A 23,831-nucleotide genomic window follows, 5' to 3' on the forward strand; every position below is an offset into this window, starting at 1 on the left:
GGATAGATGGAAGGAATGAAAGAAGGAAGGACAGATGGAAGGAAGGAAGGATATATGGAAGAAAGGAAGGAAGGATAGATGGAAGGAAGGAAATAAGAAGGGAAGGAAGGAAAGACAGACAAAAGGAAGGAGGGAAGAAAGGTAGGAAGGAGGGAAGGAAGGATAGACAGAAGGAAGAAAGGAAGGGATGAAAGAAGGAAGGACAGATGGAAGAAAGGAAGGAAGGAAAGAAGGACAGATGGAAGAAAGGAAGGAAGGACAGATGGAAGGAAGGAAGGAAGGAAGGATAGATTGAAGGAAGGAAGGAAAAGAACACAGGAGGGAAAGTGGGCCGGATTTCACCCCTCGGCGGGCCGGTTCTGGCATGTTTGACACCCCTGATTTAGAGTCATGTTTCTGTCCACCTGAGGAATGTAATGCCAATATTTACTCTGCTTTTAGCTCTGTTTTGGTCTCCACCACCTCCTGGGGGGGGGGGGGGGGGGGGGGATCTGTCTCTTTATCTGATGAAATTTTTCACCAGCTTTTTTTTTTTTTTTTTTGTTGAAAACCACAAACCAACGAGCTGAGAGATGCTAAATGGCTCCGTAGAGCTACAAGCAACCTCTTTCTCATTACTCACTTTCCTCCCATTATCTACCACCTGCTTAGTTTGTATTTTCAACTTCTTTTTTTTTCTTTTATGAACCCCCGAGTGACTTAAACATAATGAGGAGTTTGTGATATGTATGACAGTCATGGACATGGATCAGGGTTAGTAACTATTGTCCAATTTCTTACATAACCTGATCCTCCCACTAACCATTTTTTTTTTTTTTTGCATGCTTGTAAATGTGCTGAGTGAAAGGGAGAAAATGATAAGAGACAAAGAGGGTGACTGAAGAAAGGCAAGCGAGTGTGAGAAAGGGGGAAAAAAAAAAAAAAAACACTGCAAAGATATTTACAGAGGTAGAAACAGAGAAAGAGAGAGAGAGATAAGGAAGAGTAAGAACCAATGCAGAGCGAGGGAACAATCAGGATAAAGAAAAAAAGAAAAGGATACGAGCTTGGAGATGGAAGCAGGGAGAGGGGAATAAGATCAAATGAAGGAGAGACAGCGGGGAGAAAGCAAGGAGAGAGTGAGACAGAGAGAGGCTTGGTTGACACATAAAACAAAGATGAGACACCTATAGAAAGAAAAAGAGAGAGAGAGAGAGAAAGAGAGAGAGAGAGAGAGGTGTTTATGGAGAAGAGGCTGTTGCTGGAAAATGTAGATAGACACCTCGGAGAGGGAGAAAAAGAAAGAAGAGTGTGGAGGGGCCAGAGAGGAGGAGGAGGAGGAGGAGGAGGAGGAGAAAGACAGAAGAGAAGGAGGAGGAAGGAGGGAGGGGAAGAGCTAAAGAGGAGGGGAGGGGACGCTAGAGGCAAGGGAGGACCAGTACGAGAGGAGAGAGAGAGAGAGAGAGAGGGAGAGAGAGAGAGAGGGAGTGAGAGGCAGATACGGAGGTCCACAGACAGCAGCGGCGTGTAGAGTGCAGCATGCAGACTGGCCATTGACGCTGCTGTTGGATTGAACACACATGCACAGACACACACACACACAGACACACACACGCCTGAGGAGTGTATGAGACATGCCCAGGCTGCTGTCCATGGACACACACACACTGGCAGGGCACCAGAGAGGAAATACAGCAGAACCCCGAGCTTGAGGAGCTATGGAGAGCAGCATGTTCTTTGGTAAGTGTGTTTTTTTTTTTGTATGTCAACATATATATGTGTATACATCTGTGTGTGTGTGTGTGTGTGTTTACATGCATGTTTAATCTCCTCCTCATGTGTGTATGTGTGTGCAAATATCTCTCATCTAATGTTCTCACTTGTTCTGGAGACTAAGAGCACGAAACAGAAAAGAGAGAGAGAGAGAGAGAGAGCTGGTTTCCATTAGAGCAAAAGAGTGTGAAGTTACATACATAGGAAAAGCTCTGTGTGTGTTCATGTGCTTCATCATAGTCAAACGCAGAGTATAGGTGCACACCCCCCCCTACCCCCCACCCCACACCCCACTCCACCCCCTCCTTTAAACGTGTGTGTGTGTGTGTGTGTGTAAATGTGCTCCAGCCTGCCTGTTACTTGTTCTGGAAACTCAAAAAGATGGATAGGGGAGCTGCTGGTTGCTGTTTCAGCTTAAAAATACAAATACAAAAAGAAAGAAAGACAAAAAAAAAAAAGAAGAAGAAAGCATGAAGAATATGTTGAATGAACCTGCTCACCCGTGCAGGTAAACCCCCCCCCCCCCCACCCCCCACCCCTCCTCCCATTTTGTGTGTTTTTTCTTTTTGTTTTTTCATGCTCAATTTCTGATTTATTACACCCAATCCCAGGTGGCTTGGTGGGATCCAAGCTGTGGATTTAATTGTGGCTGTTTGACCAGCTGACAGCCTGTAGGAAGTTCGGAGTTGCCGTGCCATCGAGAAGCACTTCATATTCTGTGTGAAGGATATTTAGAGGAATCTAAGGAGAGGAGGGCCCCTTCCATTAGTTTTTATGGAGGAGGCTTAGGACGACTTAATGCGCGAGCGGCTTCTCGTCAAGTGCTCTTCTCACGGCTGGCTTACAGTCACATCGGAGGAATAATTACACAGGGATCCGGAGTTCTGAGGGGGTGATTTGTTAAATGAAAGACTCTTTTTTTTTTTTTTTTATCCCGGGGATTAAAGTGATCTGAAGTTACAGACCGTGGCTTGTAAGAGGGAGAAGGATTTTCTCTTGTTATGCCATACACAGAGGAGGGTTGGGTGGTGGTGGTGGTGGAGGAGGAGGTTTAGGGAGGGGAGTGAGGAAGAGAGGGAGCTTATAAATGAATAAGCTGTCAGGTGCACAGACAGCTTCAGCTCTTCCAGATTCACTGGCGGTGTCGGTCAGGTGTGCAGCTTCTGGAAAAGCAAAGAGAAAATAAAAGGTGATGCAGGTCTGGTTGGATGGATAGGTTTTGAAATTGGCCCCGTTTAACACAAAATCATGAGAAAGTGAAAAGCTGGGAGAGAGAGAGAAACTCCCCAGCTACCTCAAACAACAGTTCAGGCAGGTTGTTCTGGTTGGCGGTGCTTGTTTAGTCTGTATTTTATACTCATGTCATGTTGTAAAAAAAACCCAACAAGGAACATCTTATCTTCTCTGCTCTGTGTGAAGCAAAAAAACAAAAGAGGAGTAAAGGTCAGTCTTTTTTACGTACAAGATGTGCATCGTTTTAGCATTTATGAATCCTGAGTGCACAGCTGCACCGCTAAGAGAAAATAGAGAGACGGCATCTCTTGAAAGATTAATAACTCTGTTTGTTCTGCAGCTCTGCATTGTTGCTGTTTAACTGTAACATGGTTTTTTTGTTTTTTTTTTGGGGGGGTGATTTATATCAGGTGACATGTCATGTGAAGGGCTTGAGAGACTCTTTGAAACAAGACACGGAAATAGGGTGGGGGAGAAAGTGAAAACAAAAAAAAGGAAATGTCCCTCTGCATTACAAGCTGGACACATGCATCAAAAACAAGGCAGTAAAGGAACCATAACCCAGCAGGCTAATAGGTTTTGAGTGTGTGCTGCAATCATACAAGCTATTAGTGCTGTTGAGTCGAGAAAAGGCCCAGAGGAAAATCTATCCGGTGTGTGTGTGTGTGGCTTTGCGGTCGGCGTTTAGCAGCACGTAAACGTCTTTTTGGTTAACCTCAGATTACAGAGCGCACGGGAAGTGATTTTTGGATCCCATTCAGAGACAGCTGTGTTTATTAGTGAGCTACACTCATAGCAGACAGCAGCGAGGGGCTACACTATGCTAATCTGAAGGTGGTGGAGGCAGTGTGTACGTAGCTCCAAACCAAATGCCACACGCTGGTTTCATTTATGGAGTTTCATGAGAACATAGGAGTTTATCTTGGAAAGGTTAATTGGAAAATCAGTGAGAAAGTGTGGCTTTCAAAAAAAAAAAAAAGAATGCTTTAAAGCTACCCTTTGTACTCACTTTGTTCATTATAATTGAGGTGAAATGATTTTATCCTCTCTGCTTGAAGGGAAGTGCTGATCTCAGAGCATGTTAAGGGTCACAGAATACAATCAGTAAGAACACAAAGGTGTTAATCACATCTGAATCGTCATCAGCATACGAATGACTTTCAGTGGAAGTCAGATTTATCTAATAATTGGATTTATATTTGCTGAGGGAAATTGAAGTCTGTGTGAGAATGATCCACTTATTTGGAGGCTCTCGGGCCGCGTGGACTCACTCAGCCTCTCTGGCCAGATCTTATCGGAAGGAGCAGCCGGGTTCAGGACACTAAAGAGGAGGCGGAGGTGGAGGAGAGCGGCACAAGATGATTAATTATTAATGCCAGTCGGCGTCCTCCAGACATCATTTTTACTCTCTCCTCTCTCGATATACTGCCGCAGGAGTAAAAAAAAAAAAAACGCTTGAGCCCAGATAAGTGAATCTTTCAGGAAGGGCAATGCAGAGGACAGTCTGAGGCCCGTCACGATACAGTAGCCATCCACATCCCGTCCAATGAGCTGCTCTTTGCATCTCCTACTGTACAGGCCGAGCTGCATCATTAAACTTTGACTCAAACAGAATGGATAAACAAAAGCCAGTGGGGGAAAAAAAACAAACTTTCATCAATTCTGATCTGTTTCAAATGTTTCCAGAAGCCAGATCCTATCTCACTTCTGCATCATTACATTTCTGTGCAAAGCAGGCAAAAAAAAAAAAAATCCCCTCCGAACGCCCTGGGTTCAGTGTGTGTCAACTGGTTTGTGGTAATTTGATTAATTAAAAATGTATTTTAAGGATATGCATCCCTGAAGCATTATATCAACTGACATGATGAGAGCTTTAAAGCTGCATTTAAAAGTCTTGTTTGCTGAAAGTCGGAGAGCTCTGATGTGTAACATATTACACTCTTATAAAGTTGACTTGTGTTAACAAACATCCTGCAGACACAGAGCAGACTAAGCATTCATCTAATGAATGTCGGAGCAATACTCAGTGTCCTTTTAAGCTCTGCCTTGGCATTAAGGCTGCTCAATTAATCAAAATTTGATCGTGATTACGATTTAGGGGCCAAACGATCTCAAAACTAATACAATCGAGGGAAAACGATTTTTTAATAATAATAATGAGATAGCGCTCAATAACAAAGGTTTTATTTTGAAAAGCTTAGACAGGAAGCCACCGCAGCTCTGTTAGTTTGACAGAAGCTGAAACACACGGCGAAATGTTTTAACTGTAAGTAGAAGTGCAGAGTTTCCAGCCTGCGTCAGACGATGCTGAGTTTACTGACTAATTATTAAAAACCAGGAAGTGACGTGTGAACTGTCGTCATGGTAACCAGCTCAGCACTAATATCTCCAAACATGTTCTACTGTGTGTTGAGTTAAGCGGCAGATAAAAGGCTGCTGCTTGGAGGGAAAATTAATTAAGCCGAATGGACAATAAATGCAGCATGTTTCTAAAGTTTAAAAAAAATCGTTTTAATAATCGTGATTTCAATTTTGACCCAAATAATCGTGATTATAATTTTTTCCATAATCGAGCAGCCCTACTTGGCATCCATCGTCTCCTGAGAAAAGTATCCGGTACTTAAAGTGCTAACACTCTACTAGCATCAGCAGCTAGTACGCTAACTGTGCTTCTGCTGTTCAGTGTGGGGCAGGAATAGCACACAGTCTGTTTATAGAGATTTTTTTTGCTAAAAACAGCTGATGAGAGCAGTGAGACTGAACCAAACTGAGAAGTTGTGGACTGTAAAACCAAAATAATGAGCTGAAAAGCGCTAAAACACAAAGTAGATGTAGCCCACGTACCTGTAGTCTATTTAGGGAGGACGCTTCCCTTCCAGTTATTTGATTTAACTACAATAAATAATACTTTTTTAATATTTTGTTTCTGTTTTACCTTTATGAATTTGTTATAGTCTAATGAGTCTAACTTTATTCATTGTGAATGAATGTAACACTTAACCCTCCTGTTGTGCTCCCGGGTCAAATTGACCCATCTGTTTTGACTCTTCCTTCCTTCCTTCCTTCCTTCCTTCCTTCCTTCCCTTCTTTCCTCCCTCCTTGCTTTCCTTCCTCCTTTCCCCCTCCTTTCTTCCTTCCTTCCTTCCTCCCTCCCTCCTACCTTCTTTCCTTCCTCCGTCCTTCCTTCCTCCCTTCCTCCTTTCCTTCCTTCCTTCCCTCTTTCCTTCCTCCCTTCCTTCCTACTTCTCTCCCTCCTTTCCTTCCTTCCTTCCCTTCTTTCCTCCTTTCCCCCTCCTTTCTTCCTTCCTTCCTCCCTCCCTCCCTCCTACCTTCTTTCCTTCCTCCCTTCCTTTCCCCCTCCTTTCTTCCTTCCTTCCTTCCTCCCACCCTCCTACCTTATTTCCTCCCTCCGTCCTACCTTCCTTCTTTACTTACTTCTTTCCTCCGTCCTTCCTTCCTTCCTTCCTTCCTTATTTCCTTTCCTCCCTTCCTTCCTTCCTCCCTCCCCCTTTCTTCCTTCCCTCCTTCCTCCCTCCCTCCCTCCCTCCTTTCCTTATTTCCTTGACTCGAACACAACAGGAGGGTTAATTATGTTGGTACTAAACCCGTCTATCAAATCTGTATTCACTGTATTCAACATCTGAGTGATTAGACTACGGCATCACTCACTAATATCTATCCTCTATGTTTAAATACCTCAAATAAAAAGGAAAAACTAAGAATTACGCTGTCCAAATTTGGCTTGTGTAGTTGAAGGATTGTTGATTTGGTAGTTTGGTAACTCTTTAGGGGTTTTTAAAATAAATGAACTAAAGCCTAAAGCATGAGTTAGGTTCACTACACAGAGTCTATTCATGTTGCTAATGAATGCTAACAAACTGCTCAACTCATTCAGCTAATGAGCCAAAACACAGACATGAACAACCGTACGACACACTCCCATCTGAAATGTCTCCACCCGTGAGCCTCCTCGCTGAAGCCTGTCGATAGATGATCTGAGGCTACGTTCACAAACTTTAGAGCATAAAGCTGATTTTTTTTTGTTTTGTTTGTTGGCCAGTATCAGACTCCAGGATGAACTGGTCACGGTCCTGAACTGACCCACATGTGCAAAAAGAACTAGAAAGAAATAACAAAGACGTCACACGCAGCAGCACATTGTCGTATGAGCCCGGTGAACTCTTACGGTTTCATTTATGGGTCGATGTGCAAATGCAAAAGCCAGCAAATACATGAGCAGATGATAATGAGAAAGAACCAGAGCCAATTTTTTAATTATGGCTATTTGTGGAGCAATGGCTGCCTGCTATTTCTGTAGAGGTATGTGTGGATACGTTGAGTCGGAGCCAGGAGTGGTGTGATTGTGACGTGAACGGCTTCATAGAAACTGATTTCATTCAGAAAGCCAGCATGTTAGGGGCTACTTTTAATCTGTCAGCACCTCTATAGAAGACTCTCGGGGCAAGACACTCAAGTTCAGGCGGCTTATGTCATGGAAGAAGTGTGCAGCAGTTGGGTTGTATTGGCTGGAGTGATGTAAAAGTCATATGAATCCTGATATGACTGTTTAAACTGTGGTCGCACTGCCAAATACAACCAGACCTGTATGTGTGATAGAGATCTATCTGTAGAGACACATATGAAAGTGGCTCAAATCAGAATTTAAAATATCAGATTTCATTTTGATTTGTGCATTTTAAAATTGATGGAAAAAAACCAAACAAACGGATCTGAGCCAAACATGAGCAAAGAAATCTGATTTTAGACTCTTTTACTTGCTGCTTCGTCAGCAAGTAAAGCCCAATTTCCACCGGGTCCGTCAGCGGTGTGGAACGGCAGCGCTACGGTTTAGCTCCGTCCTCTGCCCGGCGTCAACTCACACCGGGAGCGTTACAGCAGCGGAGCTCTGGGAGAGAAAGCTGCCTTTAAAATGAAGTTGCACTGTTAATACAGTAATTACGGCAGCCCAATCAAATCCGAACGAGAGCCTTTAGTCTACTGTAATTACTGTAGTAGCTAGTCCACTGTAATTACTGTAGTAGCTAGTCTACTGTAATTACTGTACTAGCTAGTCTACTGTAATTACTGTAGTAGCTAGTCTACTGTAATTACTGTAGTAGCTAGTCCACTGTAATTACTGTAGTAGCTGCTACAGTAATTACTGTAGTAGCTGCTACTGAGACATTCTTGCTTTTCCTTGTTATTAATATCACACATACTAGTTTTATTATTTCTGATAAAGTAAAAACCTACCACAAGCTTCCAGTTTACCAATTGAAGGCACAAATACAATTAAACAACCACCTTACACCACCTTGTCATCCTAACAAGAGTCTGTATCTCCTGGTGCATATTGATTATCCCTCCTGTTGTCCTCGGGTTAACAGAAAATGAGGTATACTTTAATTTAAACGAGGCCTATTGACCATAATTACCAGAAATATGTGTAAAACCTGTGGTAATGAGTTGGAATGAAGTTGGATAATTTAAATCTAACACAAAATTGAGTGATAATTTATACCTTATGCTTTATAAACCATTCTGGTTCATGACAACAGGAGGGTTAATGCAGCTTTAATGTTATCCTGCTTTACTACCTCACTACTTTCCCGCTGTCATTAAAAATGCCCTGGTGTCAAATTCCAGTTTTAAGACTTACATTATTTCAGCAGCGTGCTTCCTTACTTGTTACATATTACAAAATTAATTTGTTTTAAATCAAATTAGCAGCGAGCCAGGTCCAGGTCATGTGTTTGAATCCAGCTCACAATGCACAGAGAAGAAAAGGAATGAGGCGAATCAGGAGGGTCCAGATCAGAGGTGTCAAACTCATTTTCATTCACTAAAAGGAAGGAAGGAAGGACGGAAGGAAAAGAAGGAGGAGAAGGAAGAGAATACAGGAAGGAAGGAAGGAAGGGAAGATCGGATGGAAGGAATGAAAGATGGAAGGAATGAAGGGAAGAAGGACAGATGTAAGGAAGGAAGGAAGGAAGGGAAGATTGGAAGGAAGGAATGACAGATGGAATGGAGGAAGGGAAGAAAGACACATGGAAGAAATGAAGGAAACAAGGAAGGAAGGGAGGGAGGGAGGGAAGAAGGACAGAAGGAAGGAAGGAAGGAAGGAAAAGAAGGAGGAGAAGGAAGAGAATACAGGAAGGAAGGAAGGAAGGGAAGATCGGAAGGAAGGAATGAAGGGAAGAAGGACAGATGTAAGTAAGGAAGGAAGAAAGGAAGGGAAGATTGGAAGGATGAAATGGAGGAAGGGAAGAAAGACACATGGAAGAAATGAAGGAAACAAGGAAGGAAGAGAGGGAGGGAGGGAAGAAGGACAGATGGAAGGAATGAAGGAAGGAAGGAAGGAAAAGAAGGAGGAGAAGGAAGAGAATACAGGAAGGAAGGAAGGAAGGGAAGATCGGAAGGAAGGAATGAAAGATGGAAGGAATGAAGGGAAGAAGGACAGATGTAAGGAAGGAAGGAAGGAAGGGAAGATTGGAAGGAAGGAATGACAGATGGAATGGAGGAAGGGAAGAAGGGAAGGAAGGAAGGGAAGAAAGACACAAGGAAGAAATGAAGGAAACAAGGAAGGAAAGAAGGAAGGATGGAAGGAAGGAAAAGAGGAAGAAGGAAGAGAATACAGGAAGGAAGGGAAGATCGGAAGGAAGGAATGAAAGATGGAAGGAATGAAGGGAAGAAGGACAGATGGAAGGAAGGAAGGAAGGAAGGGAAGAAAGACACATGGAAGAAATGAAGGAAACAAGGAAGGAAGGGAGGGAGGGAGGGAAGAAGGACAGATGGAAGGAATGAAGGAAAGAAGGATGGAAGGAAGGAAAGAAGGAAGGAAAAGAAGGAGGAGAAGGAAGAGAATACAGGAAGGAAGGAAGGGAAGATCAGAAGGAAGGAATGAAAGATGGAAGGAATGAAGGGAAGAAGGACAGATGTAAGGAAGGAAGGGAAGATTGGAAGGAAGGAATGACAGATGGAATGGAGGAAGGGAAGAAGGGAAGGAAGGAAGGAAGGGAAGAAAGACACATGGAAGAAATGAAGGAAACAAGGAAGGAAGGAAAAGAGGAAGAAGGAAGATAATACAGGAAGGAAGGGAAGATCGGAAGCAAGGAATGAAAGATGGAAGGAATGAAGGGAAGAAGGACAGATGGAAGGAAGGAAGGAAGAGAAGATTGGAAGGAAGGAATGACAGATGGAATGGAGGAAGGGAAGAAGGGAAGGAAGGAAGGAAGGGAAGAAAGACACATGGAAGAAATGAAGGAAACAAGGAAGGAAGGGAGGGAGGGAGGGAGGGAAGAAGGACAGATGGAAGGAATGAAGGATGGAAGGAAGGAAAAGAGGAAGAAGGACACTGGGCCAGATTGGACCTCTCGGCGGGCCGGTTCTGGCCCACGGGCCGCATGTTTGACCCCCCCCTGGTCCAGATGGTCATTTTTGCCCTGAAGCTAATCGGGGAATGATCACATCCCATTTTATGATTCATATTTTATTTAGTTAGTTTTATTTAGTTTTATATTTGTTCAGTGAGAGATGCAGAAAGTATTGCTCCTTGCTGCTTTCTGTGTGGCCTAGAATACAAATCTGTGGTTCAGTTTTACATCCACAAACATTTTACAACCTCAAACACTCATAAAAGTCACATTTAGCCGTCGCATATTTGCCCACATGAGGAGCTCATAGTTAGGCATGGGCCGGTATGAGATTCTGGCGGTATGATAACCATAAGCAAACATATCACGGTTTCATGGTATGGAGGTATTGTGATTCCAGCTCTAAAATGTTCCTAAAAGGAAGAAAAATAAAGACAGACATGTTAATTTAACCTGAATCTGTAATGACAGTGTGAGGGGTCGTGATACTCTACGCTGCAGCTGCTCCACCTGAGGGGTTTCTGACCTGCACTTCCTGTCTTTGACCAGCACTTCCTGTCTTTAACCAGCACTTCCTGTCTTTGACCAGCACTTCCTGTCTCTGACCAGACTATAAACAGCTCATACCTCAAGAACGGTATGAGGAAGGAAAGGAAGGAGGGAAGGAAAGACGGAAGGAAGGAAGAAAGGAAGGAAGGAAGGAAGGAAGGAAGGAAGGAAGGAAAGGAGGGAAAAGGGATTAGGAAGGAAAGGAAGGAGGGAAGGAAAGACAAAAGGAAGGAAGGAAAGGAAAGGAAGGAGGGAAAAGGGATTAGGAAGGAAAGGAAGGAGGGAAGGAAAGACAAAAGGAAGGAAGGAAAGGAAAGGAAGGAGGGAAAAGGGATTAGGAAGGAAAGGAAGGAGGGATGGAAAGACAAAAGGAAGGAAGGAAGGAAGGAAGGATTTATATGACTAGATCAGACTAAAAACGTCTCATACCTCAGGAACGGTATGACAGAACATTTGGCGGTTTCGGTTATCGTGGCTTTTTCAAATCGCGGTGAACCTTGAACACGGTTATCATCCCATGCCTACTCATAGTGAGAAGTCTTCATCCAGCTACAAGACTGCATTCATTATGCACACAGGAGCAGCACCGGGGAGATTTTAGGCTGTACTGATACATCTCTAGTCGTCTCTTTTAAATTATATTCTGGATCTTAATTATTTGTCTTGAACTTGTTTCACTTATGTTCCCTTTTGATCATCTCAATAAATGATCCTGACTGAAAAAAGAAGATATAGAAGCGGGCTGCTACTTCTTTTTTCAAACAGTTTCATGCCGCCTGTGCCGAGCTCCCAGGCTGCTCAGAGAGTCTTCTACCAGAAATTTAATGACTGTCACCTGCTGACCTTTCAGCATAGAGTGACTCTCTTCAGCGAGTTCCCGAGCGACGCTTTATGCAAAATAGATGGCAATGTCAGCTGCAGAGACTCAGCCCACCTGGACCCCCGGGTGTCAAAATTTAGAGGCTGCCGACAGCTCAAATATTAACATTTGTTAGCCAACTCAAGTCAAATATTGACACCTCTAACAAAGTGATAATTACGGATGCCATCTGTGTATTTCTGCCAGAGTGTGTTGCCTGTTTCTGGATTATGGTGAACTCAGTGTGGTGCTCAGAGGTGGAGGTTAACGTACAGGATAGCAGCCACGGGGCTCTTTTTCACTTTTCACGCCTTTATATTTTGCACTTTTGCTGGTGGTGACAGATGATGAGACTTAAGAGAGTTGAAACACTAACCCATCTGTGTATTTCTGCCAGAGTGTGTTGCCTGTTTCTGGCAGTGGCGATTCTAGACCAAAATTCCCAGGGGGGCCAGAGAGGGGCCAACATGTTTTGAGGGGGGGGGCCATGTACCTTATATTCTTCGACCTACTTTTGCCAAATATCGGCCTTTTTCTAAACCCAGTGTTGCCTAAAATACCTGCAAACACACCTGCTTCAGCATCTGAAGCACATACAAAGCATGTCATTAATTGAATTAAAAGCTGAAAACCTCATCTTGCATTAGAACATATTCATTCAGCTCTAACATACCAACTTTCTTCATTAAAAAAAAAAAAAAAAATGTTGAATTTCATGAGTCTAAAGCTACATCATGCATCTCCTGGTGCTCGGGTCAGTGATGAACTACACACTATTTTGCATCAATGGGTTAATCAACTTACCTATTTCGTAATTATTTTTTATATCATTGGCTGCTCGGCACAGGGGCCATAGGGGGGGGGGGCCAGGACCAATTCTACAGGGGCCCTGGCCCACCCTGGCCCCTGTCTAAAATCACCCATGGTTTCTGGATTATTATGGTGAACTCAGTGTGGTGCTCAGAGGTGGAGGTTAACGTACAGGATAGCAGCCACGGGGCTCTTTTTCACTTTTCATGCCTTTTATATTTTGCACTTTTGCTGGTGGTGACAGATGATGAGACTTAAGAGAGTTGAAACACTAACCCCTGCTGCAGGCTGGAATGTGCTTTTGTGTTGGGGCATGTTGGCTGGATCGCTATTGTTGTTTCTAGCTTTCACAACAGGAGAAAAGAAGAAAATCAATGTGTCTTTTTGGTACGTCAAACAGCGTGAGGTATAAGAGGATGTGTGAGGTTAGAACAGGTTAAACTCAATAAAGAGTCGACACTGTACCCGATGGCACAAAGACAGTTCAGCACTCTGCTTACTGTAACCTCAACCTGTACTTTATTTCCATTTCACAAGTTTACAGGACTTTATGCTTATAGTTCACCACATTTCAGAGGGAAATAATGCAGTATTTGCTCTAATAGTTTATTTATCTAGTGATTTTTACTTGTTACTTGGAGCCTTTTCCATAAAAAAATTGGATTAGCTCCTTAACCCTCCTGTTGTGCTCAGGTCAAGGAAGGAAGGAAGGAAGGAAGGAAATGAGGAAGGAACGAAGGAAGGGAGGAAAGAGGAAGGAAGGAATTGGGGAAAGAAGGAAATGAGGAAGGAACGAAGGAAGGGAGGAAAGGAGGAAAGAAGGAAGGAAGGAAGGAAGGGAGGAAATGAGGGAGGAAGGAAGAAAGGAAATGAGGGAGGAAGGAAGGAAGGGAGGAAAAGAGGGAGGGAGGAAGGAAGGAGGAAAAGAGGAAGGAAGTAAGGAGAGAAGGAAGGAAGTGAGGAACAGTCAGAAGAGATAGGGTCAATTTGACCCGGGAGCACAACAGGAGGGTTAAATATGATGTTTTGTTGTAGATTACACTTTGAATAGTATATAAGGTGAGAACATTAACATGCTGCTGACATGCTAAATGCTAAATTCAGCTGAAGGATGATTTTTTAAATGCAGGACTTTTACCTATAGTGGTACATTTGAATTATTGCATTCTTCAATTTACTTAAACTTGCCTTAATTTACTTCTTGGTCATTTGGAGTCGGCACAATAAGCGGTACTATCACCTCATAAAGCTGATATGGCTAAAAATTGCTTATTTACACACACAACAAACAGAACAACATTGATTTTGAGTCATGCTTCTGGTCATCTGTTGAATGTTAGTCCAATATTCAGTCTTCTTTTAGGCCCTTTTTGTCCTCCTGAGGGAAATATCTGTCTCTTTAGCCTCTAAATGCTCCACTATGTTCACCAGTTAGCTGCAAACTTGTGTCTGCCATTTGGTGCCGAGCAAGTAGTGAACAGTGTGGATTTATCAGAGCTTTTTCAGCTACTTGAAAACACCGATGAGAGCCGTCGAAAGATTAAAGTTTCGAGTGTAAAACCAAAACGGTGAGCTAAAGGGAGTTGAAGGGAACCGTAGAGTTGGGTGATTATTCTCTGCAGGTTTTTTTCACTACAATCAAACACCTTTCACCCGTTGTTCATCCAAAAATGTTGATGTTGAATGTCCGTTACATTCAAGCCCTCGGCAAATAAGTTCACACAATGCTGATTAAGCCAAGGAAGGAAGGAAGGAAGGAAGGAAGGAAGGAAGGAAGGAAGGAAGGAATGAAGGAAGGAGCCAATCATCGCTGGATAAATCTGTCTGTATTTCCCAGTATAGAGTTTTTAAATCTCATGTTGACGATTAACCCACATGAGTCAAGGAAGGAAGGAAGGAAGGAAAGGAGGGAGGAAGGAAGGAAGGAAGGAAGGAAGGAAGGAAGGGATTGAGGGAGGGAGGGAGGGAAGGAGCCAATCATTACTGGATAAATCTGTGTATTTCCCAGTATAGACTTTTTAAATCTCATGTTGACGACTAACCCTCCTGCTGTCCTTGAGTCAAGGAAGGAAGGAAGGAAAGGAAAAGGAGGGAGGAAGGAAGGAAGGAAGGAAAGGAGGGAGGGAGGAAGAAGGAAGGAAGGAAGGAAGGAGCCAATCATTACTGGATAAATCTGTGTATTTCCCAGTATAGAGTTTTTAAATCTCATGTCGACGATTAACTCTCCTGTTATCCTCGAGTCAAGGAAGGAAGGAAGGAAGGAAGGGAGGAAAGAAGGGAGGAAAGAAAGAAGGAAGAAAGAAGGAAGGAAGGAGCCAATCATCGCTGGATAAATCTGTCTGTATTTCCCAATATAGATTTTTTAAATCTCATGTCGACGATTAACTCTCCTGTTGTCCTCGAGTCAAGGAAGGAAGGGAGGGAGGGAGGAAGGATGGAAGTAAGGAAGGAAGGAAGGAAGGAAGGAAGGAAAGGGGGGAGGAAGAAGGAAGGAGGGAGGGAGGGAGGAAGAAAGGAAAGGAGGGAGGAAGAAGGACAGAAGGAAGGAAGGAAGGAAGGAAGGAAGGAAAGAAGGACGGAAGGAAGGAAGGAAGGAAGGAAGGAAGGACAAAGTATCTGTCCTTCTTCCACCGGTGGCCACGTCAATGCAATGACGAGACTTTATTGTGATGTCTACTTCAGCAGAACAAATCACCTCCATGTTACCGAGTTGAAAAACTTCCGCCACAGTGACGCGTCAGATTTAATCTCCCGTCAATCAGAAAGCCAAACATAACCCCCCCCCCCCCCCCCCCCCCCCATCAAACAAAATTCACATTTCAGTTGATCACTCATCATCCAGCTGCAGACTAATCCCCCCCCCACACACATCGGCCCCGGTGAGTCCGAACAGGGTTGTTTGACTGCGCACGTCGGACCGATGAATGAATGGTGGATGTATTTGAGCGAGTGAGGCGAGTGAGGCGAGTGAGGCGAGGCGAGTGAGGCGAGGCGTGCCTGCGGGCTGACGTCAGGCCCAGCGTGTCGAGCGATGGCACAGTTGAATGATCCCTACAGAAGGACACGCTTTGTTAAAGTTGGGACCAGGACGTGCCTCCACATGAGAGACGGCATGTGTTCTTTTTCCAACAGATGGCAGCGCTCCGGCGACTGGAGGGAGAAGACAGAAGACAGAGTGAGAGGAGGGGACGAGAAGAGAGGGGGGAAGGGATGGTGGTGGTGGGTGGGGAAGGGAGGGGAGGGCAGTCTGTGGTTTCTCCCTCTTCTCTTCGTCTTTATGACTTTTGCTTTTTATTTACCCCTTACCACCGCCGAGGGACCGAAACGAGGCAAACCTTTGCTTTTATTTGCCTCCAGTCGGTGGTTTGATACCGTATCTGCCAGCGCTTTAGAGCCTTGCTGGCCCTGAGCTCCACTGCTGTTAAATGTGCAGCGATAAAAATAAAAAAAAAGTCATCCCTCTGGTCCTCATTACAGCTTTTACGAAATGACTTCTTTAATTCCTAATGTTTTGGAAGGTTTCGACGTTTTTTTCTCTACCCCCTATCCCCCTGCTCCCCCACTCCCCTACCCCCTACCCTTTTTTTATTTTTTATTTTTGATCCCGCCGTGTTGAAACCAACCCGGTGCTGTTTCCAATTCGTGGTTTATAAAGCGTTCTGCTGGCGTGGCGGCGCACTCACATGACAATAAAAGTGAAGTATTTACTTTTGTTTTTCCTACAGATTTGTGGCCCAGGCTTCTCTTGCCATTGAATCATCACATAAGACACACACTGCCTGCCTGCCTGCCTGCCTGCCGCACTCATTCCACTCCGACTATTATTTGTGGGGACAATTTGAGAATGAGAACATCTGTTTCGGGCTAGATAAACATCATCGGAGCATCGCGCTGTGGTCATCTGCATGTACAGCTTAAGCTCCGTGCACAGCTTTGATCTGATTGTGATTACAAGAAGAAAAATTGATTTCAGTAAATTCACAAGCCTGCAGTTGCCGATTAACCCACATGAGTCAAGGAAGGAAGGAAGGAAAGGAAGGAAGGAAGGAAGGAAGGGAGGGAGGGAGGGAGGGAGGGAAGGAGCCAATCATCGCTGGATAAATCTGTCTGTATTTCCCAGTATATAGTTTTTAAATCTCATTTTGACTATTAACCCTCCTGTTGTCCTCGAGTCAAGGAAGGAAAGGAGGGAGGAAGGGAGGAAGAAGAGAGGAAGGAAGGAAAGAAAGAAAGAAGGAAGGAAGGGAAGAAGGAAGGAAGGAAGGAAGGAAGGAAGGGAAGAAAGAAGGAAGGAAGGAAAGGGGGGAGGAAGAAGGAAGGAGGGAGGGAGGAAGAAAGGAAAGGAGGGAGGAAGAAGGACGGAAGGAAGAAGGAAGGAAGGAGGGAGGGAGGGAGGGAGGACAATTTGAGAATGAGAACATCTGTTTCGGGCTAGATAAACATCATCGGAGCATCGCGCTGTGGTCATCTGCATGTACAGCTTAAGCTCCGTGCACAGCTTTGATCTGATTGTGATTACAAGAAGAAAAATTGATTTCAGCAAATTCACAAGCCTGCAGGCAGCCAGCGAATGACAGATATGATCTCTGAGATTATTAACAGTATTAGAGATATTCCCTAAAACATGGTGGTGGTGGTGGTGGTGGTGGTGGTGGTGGTGGTTCATTTATTAAGGATAAGGAGCAGGTTATACAAATACTCCATTACAAGTACACAAAAGGTCCGTTCATTTCAGATTCCATATCCTTATCTTGAGTCTCGACTCATTTCTGAAGTCTCCATATTCTTGAGATACAGGCTTATTTAACCCTCCTGTTGTCCTCAAGTCAAGGAAGGAAGGGAGGGAGAAGGAAGGAAGGAAGGAAAGGAGGGAGGGAGGAAGAAGGAAGGAAATGAGGGAGGAAGGAAGAAGGAAGGGAGGAAGAAGGAAGGGAGGAAAGAAGGAAGGAAGGAAGGTAGGTCGGAGGGAGAAAGGAGAAGAGGAAGAAGGAAGGAAGGAAGGAAGGAAGGAAAGGAGGGAGGAAGGGAGGAAGAAGGAAGGAAATGAAGGGGGAAGGACAGAGGAAAGAAGGAAGGAAGGAAGGTAGGTCGGAGGGAGAAAGGAGAAGAGGAAGAAGGACAGAGGAAAGAAGGAAGAGAGAAAGGTAGAGGGGAGGAAAAAAAGAGGGAGGGAGGAAAGGAAGGAGAGAGGAAAAGAAGGAAGGAGGGAGGAAAGAGAGAGGAAGGAAAGAAAGAGAGAAGGAGGAAGGAAGGAAGGAAGGAGAGAGGAAAAGAAGGAAGGAGGGAGGAAGGAAGGCAGAAAAGTCCAACCTTCCTCGACTGATTATTGATAATCTCCAAATCTGCAGACACAACATGATTTTTTTTTTTTTGGGCGATAAATGAATCCCTGAAATGTGTGAGATTCATGGTTATTATTCAGTGTTGATCCATTCTTGACCTTTGGATCAATAATAGTGACAAAACCATTTCACCTCGAGGTCCACTCACCAGCATTTTCAGACCTTCCAGCCACATTTCATCACTGCATCTCTCTCTCTCTGTGTTTTAAATGAAACCTTTGTTAGCCCCTAGGGGAATTTGCTTTGCACAAAGAAAGCACAAAAAACACATCAAAGCCATTAACAGCTATACACGACAACCATCTTGATTAAAAACATAATTAAAGAAGCATCATATGGGTAATCGATGAAAACATAAAGCTGCTTGTCAAGCTGCTAAGTACTGCGTGGGACAAAGGATGTGATGCCTCTTTTCATCCTGGTCACCTTCACTCTGAGGAGAGATTCTTGCTTCTCTCCTCTATCCTTCCTCTCTCTCCTCTATCCTTCCTCTCTCTCCTCTCCTTCCTCTCTCTCCTTCCTCTATCCTTCCTCTCTATCCTTCCTCTCCTTCCTCTCTCTCCTTCCTCTATCCTCTCTCTCCTTCCTCTCTCCTTCCTCTATCCTTCCTCTCTCTCCTCTCCTTCCTCTCTCTCCTCTCCTTCCTCTATCTTTCCTCTCTCTCCTCTCCTCTCTCTCTCTCCTCTCTCCTCTCCTTCCTCTCTCCTCTCCTTCCTCTCTCTCTCTCCTCTCTCCTTCCTCTCTCTCCTCTCTCCTCTCCTTCCTCTCTCCTCTCCTTCCTCTCTCTCCTTCCTCTATCCTTCCTCTCTCTCCTCTCCTTCCTCTCTCTCCTTCCTCTCTCTCCTCTCTCTCTCCTTCCTCTCTCTCCTCTCTCCTCTCCTTCCTCTCTCTCCTCTCCTTCCTCTCTCTCCTCTCCTTCCTCTCTCCTCTCCTTCCTCTCTCTCCTTCCTCTCTCTCCTTCCTCTATCCTTCCTCTCTCTCCTCTCTCCTTCCTCTCTCCTTCCTCTCTCTACTCTCCTTCCTCTCTCTCCTCTCCTTCCTCTCTCTCCTTCCTCTATCCTTCCTCTCTCTCCTCTCCTTCCTCTCTCTCCTCTCTCTCTCTCTCCTCTCTCCTCTCTCCTCTCTCCTCTCTCCTTCCTCTCTCCTTCCTCTCTCCTTCCTCTCTCTCTACTCTCCTTCCTCTCTCTCCTCTCCTTCCTCTCTCTCCTTCCTCTATCCTTCCTTTCTCTCCTCTCTTCCTCTCTCTCCTTCCTCTCTCTCCTCTCTCTCTCTCCTCTCTCCTCTCCTTCCTCTCTCTCCTCTCTCTCTCTCCTCTCTCCTCTCCTTCCTCTCTCTCCTTCCTCTATCCTTCCTTTCTCTCCTCTCAACCCAACCGGTCGAGGCAGATGTTCTCCCACTCTGAGTCTAGTTCTGAGGTTACTTCCTGTTAAAAGGGAGTTTTTTCTCTCCACTGTGTCTCATGTGGGAATGTTGGGTCTCTTTAAAGTTAAAACCTGAAGAGTTCGGTTTAGAACCTGCTCTATGTGGAAAGAGCCTTGAGATGACTTTGTTGTGATTTGGCGCTATACAAATAAAGATTGATTGATTGATTGATTCAGACCAGAGTGGGTGCTCTGCCGGCTCTGCTGTGATTGTATGAGTAAATTCATGGAGTATTATAAATCATTTCAGCCATATTTCAGCTGAAATGAGGTTGAAATCTTGACCATGTTGATTATTGTCCCACATAAATTGGACAGTGCATGAAAATCCCCCAAAAGTGTAGTTAAGGAATTAGGTTATGAGGCGCTTGGAATAAAAACTTGTTATTTTTTTGCTTTGAAATATTGATAATGATGCCTGAGAGGAAGAAAGGTATCTCTGGTATTAATTAAAATTAATTTTTGCTGGTTTTTGTATGCAGTGAAAGTGAGGTGTTCCTGTCTAGCAGAGGTGCACAGTTAAATAAATGACCTCCACAGCTTGACGTGTGCAGCACATCACTCTCTGAATGTTCAGTCTGATGTAAACTGTAAAATGTAAAATGTTGGCTGGCACGTCTCCTCCTGTTCCCGTCTGTGCTTCAACACGTTGCCTTTGCTCTCCCTCCTACAGGTAACACATGTCAAAATGGCCTCATGCCTGCCCTGATGCGTCCCACCCTGCCTGCCATCCAGACCTCACTGGGCATGAAGCAGTTTCTCCCGTTTCCGTTGGATACGGCCTCAGCGGTCAGCCTCTTCCCAGGATTCAACACTGTGAGTGCTGTTTGTATTTTCTCGTGCCATGTGATCATGTGATCCCGCTCACAGGATGATGAAGGTCACGTTGAATCATACCTGCTGTGTGATTTTAATGATTTTGTGTTTCTGAGGTGTTTTTTTTTGGATTCCATATCTTTATCTTGAGCCTCTACTTATTTCTAAAGTCTACATATTCTCAAGATACGAGCTTATTTAAAGCTTTTATCACCGCCTCACAGCTACAGTGAGCAGCGGCTTTTCACTTCAAGGCAGCAAAGTCAAACCTTCTTCGACCTCATTTGGGAAAGTTCATGCATTTCTTCTTTTATGAAATTCTCTCTTTCATAGTTGTCCATGAAACATCTCATTAAGATGATGCTTTTACAGCTTTTAATGCAAGAGTTTTGAAAATGGAAAGAATATGTTTAATGGAGCTAACAGTCAGTCCACTTAAGATGAATACTGTGTCTGCCTGTGAAGGAAATGTATGCTTTGTTAAACACTGAAACTTTGAAGATCTCAGTGTATTATTAATAACATGCAATTCCTCTTTTAGTAATGCAAGAAGTCAGAGAAGCACTGATGGAAAATGCATGAGTATAAGTGAGATTGTGCACTTCTGCTCAGGAAGTTTGCATATTCTACCTGATCTTAGTGATTTATGGATAACTCTGTCTTTAGGCTTTAAAACCTAAACTAATTCCTCTTTAGTGGAAATTGGCCACAGAATACAACTCCTCCTTGTTAATGTCTGTTTCTATTTTTTTTAACTCGATCAAAGAGACGCAGTAGACATTTTGAAACACCCACGTTGACATCCCACCTGTCAGTCCAGAATATGACAAACATTAATTTTAAAAGCTCAGTAAAACGCTGGTGCATTAAACGTCACTTTGAAAACAGCTGATTGCTTTTGGCTGCATCATCTTCGGTGAATTCTCGGTGCAATGAAAGTGACGTTTGCAAAAGGTTGAAACGACTTTAATCTAATCCCAGCAGATTCTTACATGCATGTACAACAACCAGAGGGACGTTTTGGTTTGACTTGTGAACAGTCACATTACAAGATACTGTCAGTTTATCTTGTTTATAGACCAGATGGGGAGTTCTGGTCCTCTGAAAAGAAGCCAACCAGGAAGTAACTTAGAGCTGCATTCTATCAAAAGGCCACCAGGGGGCGACCGTCTCTATACAAGTCAATGGAGAATTCACCAACTTCTCACTTGATTTCTAACCTCAGTAAATGTTTTCAAAATGTGTTTATGGTCTCAATCGCTAGTTTAAAGCCTTCTTCAATGCAGTATGATGTTCATTTGGGACATTTTGGCCTCCCTGATTTTATATTTGACGATAAAGCAGGGTATGCATTAGGGGGCGTGGCTACGTCCTGATTGACAGGTTGATTGACCAATGTCCTCGAGATCCAGCCCTCGTAACCATAGCAACCTCCCCGCTCCACCATGGCCCCGCCTCATGCCCATATAAGTAGCATCTGTGTTTTTATTTTTCCCAGCATGCACCTGAAATTTTCAAGATGGCGCTGCCTAGATTAGAAACTATTGGCTTCCGAGCAGCAGTCCACAAACCAATGGGTGACGTCACGGATGTTACGTCTGTTTCTTTTATACAGTCTGTGGTTAGGACTGAAAAATGCACTTGAAGTTTTGACACTTCAGAGAGAACATGTGCATTCATGGTATTATATAACGTTGACTAGCTATAGATTAGCCACTGCCATTAATCCTTGTGTAGTTTAACTCTTGTCTTTAACGTTGTCAGATTGGCTTTGTGTGTGTAAATGAACTTTTAGATGCTTTGCTTTGTTTCCACAGTCACCTTCCTCAAATAGTCCCTTGACCATTTCAAATCAGGCTGAATTGAAAGCATGCTGTACGGTGCACTAAATAGTCATTTGGATACCTCGGTGCTTGTTGACTTGTAAGAGCTTACATCTGTTCATTTAACTCTTTTTAATATGACGTCATCCAAATCCAAAACCACTTGGTGGAGATAATTGTCGTTATTGTAACTGTGGTTTTGGGTTTGGATAATTATATAAATAAAACAGAAGACCGGAGGCACATCATGTGTTGTTTTTCTTCCTGTCGTCTTGTTTTCCCCTTTACTTCTTCTTCTTTTTCTTCATGTGTTAAAATTAGAAATCGTTCATTTTAGAGCTTTTTAAACAGAGGTGTCACTAACTCATAGATGCACGTTTTTAATTGGCCATTTCTCCAGTATTGATAACCGGTGTAAACATCTCACTGAAGTGCAACAGAAGCATGTGGCTGCAAAGACCTTATTGGATTTGCGACCGGTGAGGCGCTACCTTTTAAATTGTGCACTCAACCAATGTGCACTTACTGTATCAGGACTCGTGTGTAGGCTCGTATGGATCTATTGATTTCTTTTTTTTATTTTTTTTTATTATGAAAGTAGAAAGTAATTATGAGGAAATATGTGGCCTTGCACGCTTCGAATCAGCGAGGTCATCAAAAAAAATATGATGACTCTAAAAGAAAAAGTGAAACCCTGACAGATAAAAGCCTAGAAGTTTTTTTTTTGTGTGTGTGTGTGTGTGTGTGTGTGTGTCTTCTTTTGAATTACAGGGATAGCTCAATTTAAAGTCTGCTTGGAAAGAGAGGTTGAAATATGGAGCCCAGCTGGAGGAGAGTGAGAGAAAAACCGCACACTTGAAGTGGGGGGAAAAAAAAAAAAAAAAAAAGAAGTGGGGACATCACAGAGAAAAAAAAAAAGAGCCAGATAACCCACGAGAAGACAGATTGTTTCTGCAATGAGAGTTTCATGAGAAAGTTCAGGAATGCTCTGCGTCCCTTTTCTTGCCCTGTCTAATCTGTATTTAACAGACTTGTCTGCAGATAATGAGTAATGTGCTGGGAAGTCTCCAAATGGTGGAAAGCTGATACTAGATTAACGCAAAGTAATCACCTCTCGCTCTCTGTCATGCAGACTCACACTCACACACACACACACACACAGAGACAGGCATAGACACACACACACACACACAGACAGAGACAGACATAGACACAGACTCACACACACACAGACACACACACACACACAGATAGAGACAGACATAGACACAGACACACACACACACACACACACAGACACACAGACACACACACAGAGACAGACATAGACACACACACACTCTCACACACAGACAGACATAGACACACACACACACACACACACACACAGACAGAGACAGACATAGACACACACACACACACACACACACACACACACACACACAGACAGAGACAGACATAGACACACACACACAGACAGAGACAGACATAGACACAGACACAGACACACACACACACACACACACACACACACACAGACAGAGACAGACATAGACACACACACACACTCACACACACACACACACTCACACACACACACACACACAGACAGACACACACAGAGACAGGCATAGACACATACACACACACACAGACAGAGACAGGCATAGACACACACACACACACACAGACAGAGACAGGCATAGACACACACACACACACACAGAGACAGGCATAGACACACATACACACACACACAGACAGAGACAGACATAGACACACACACACACACACACACACAGACAGAGACAGACATAGACACACACAGAGAGACAGACATAGACATACACACA

The 23,831-nt window shown here is 43.9% G+C and overlaps 1 long non-coding RNA gene across 1 annotated transcript in view; it reads left to right on the plus strand.

The window, feature by feature from the left end:
• The first annotated feature begins 1,472 nt into the window (after positions 1–1,472).
• Positions 1,473–23,831, plus strand: part of LOC128366677 (uncharacterized) — a 70,675-nt gene continuing 48,316 nt past the window's right edge. Inside the window, exons 1-2 of the long non-coding RNA XR_008321876.1 lie at positions 1,473–1,719; positions 20,013–20,155. This is a non-coding gene — a long non-coding RNA (uncharacterized LOC128366677). The remainder of the gene's footprint in view (positions 1,720–20,012; positions 20,156–23,831) is intronic.

Source organism: Scomber japonicus, chromosome 10 (assembly GCF_027409825.1).
Source record: "Scomber japonicus isolate fScoJap1 chromosome 10, fScoJap1.pri, whole genome shotgun sequence".
Classification (NCBI taxonomy): Eukaryota; Metazoa; Chordata; class Actinopteri; order Scombriformes; family Scombridae; genus Scomber; species Scomber japonicus.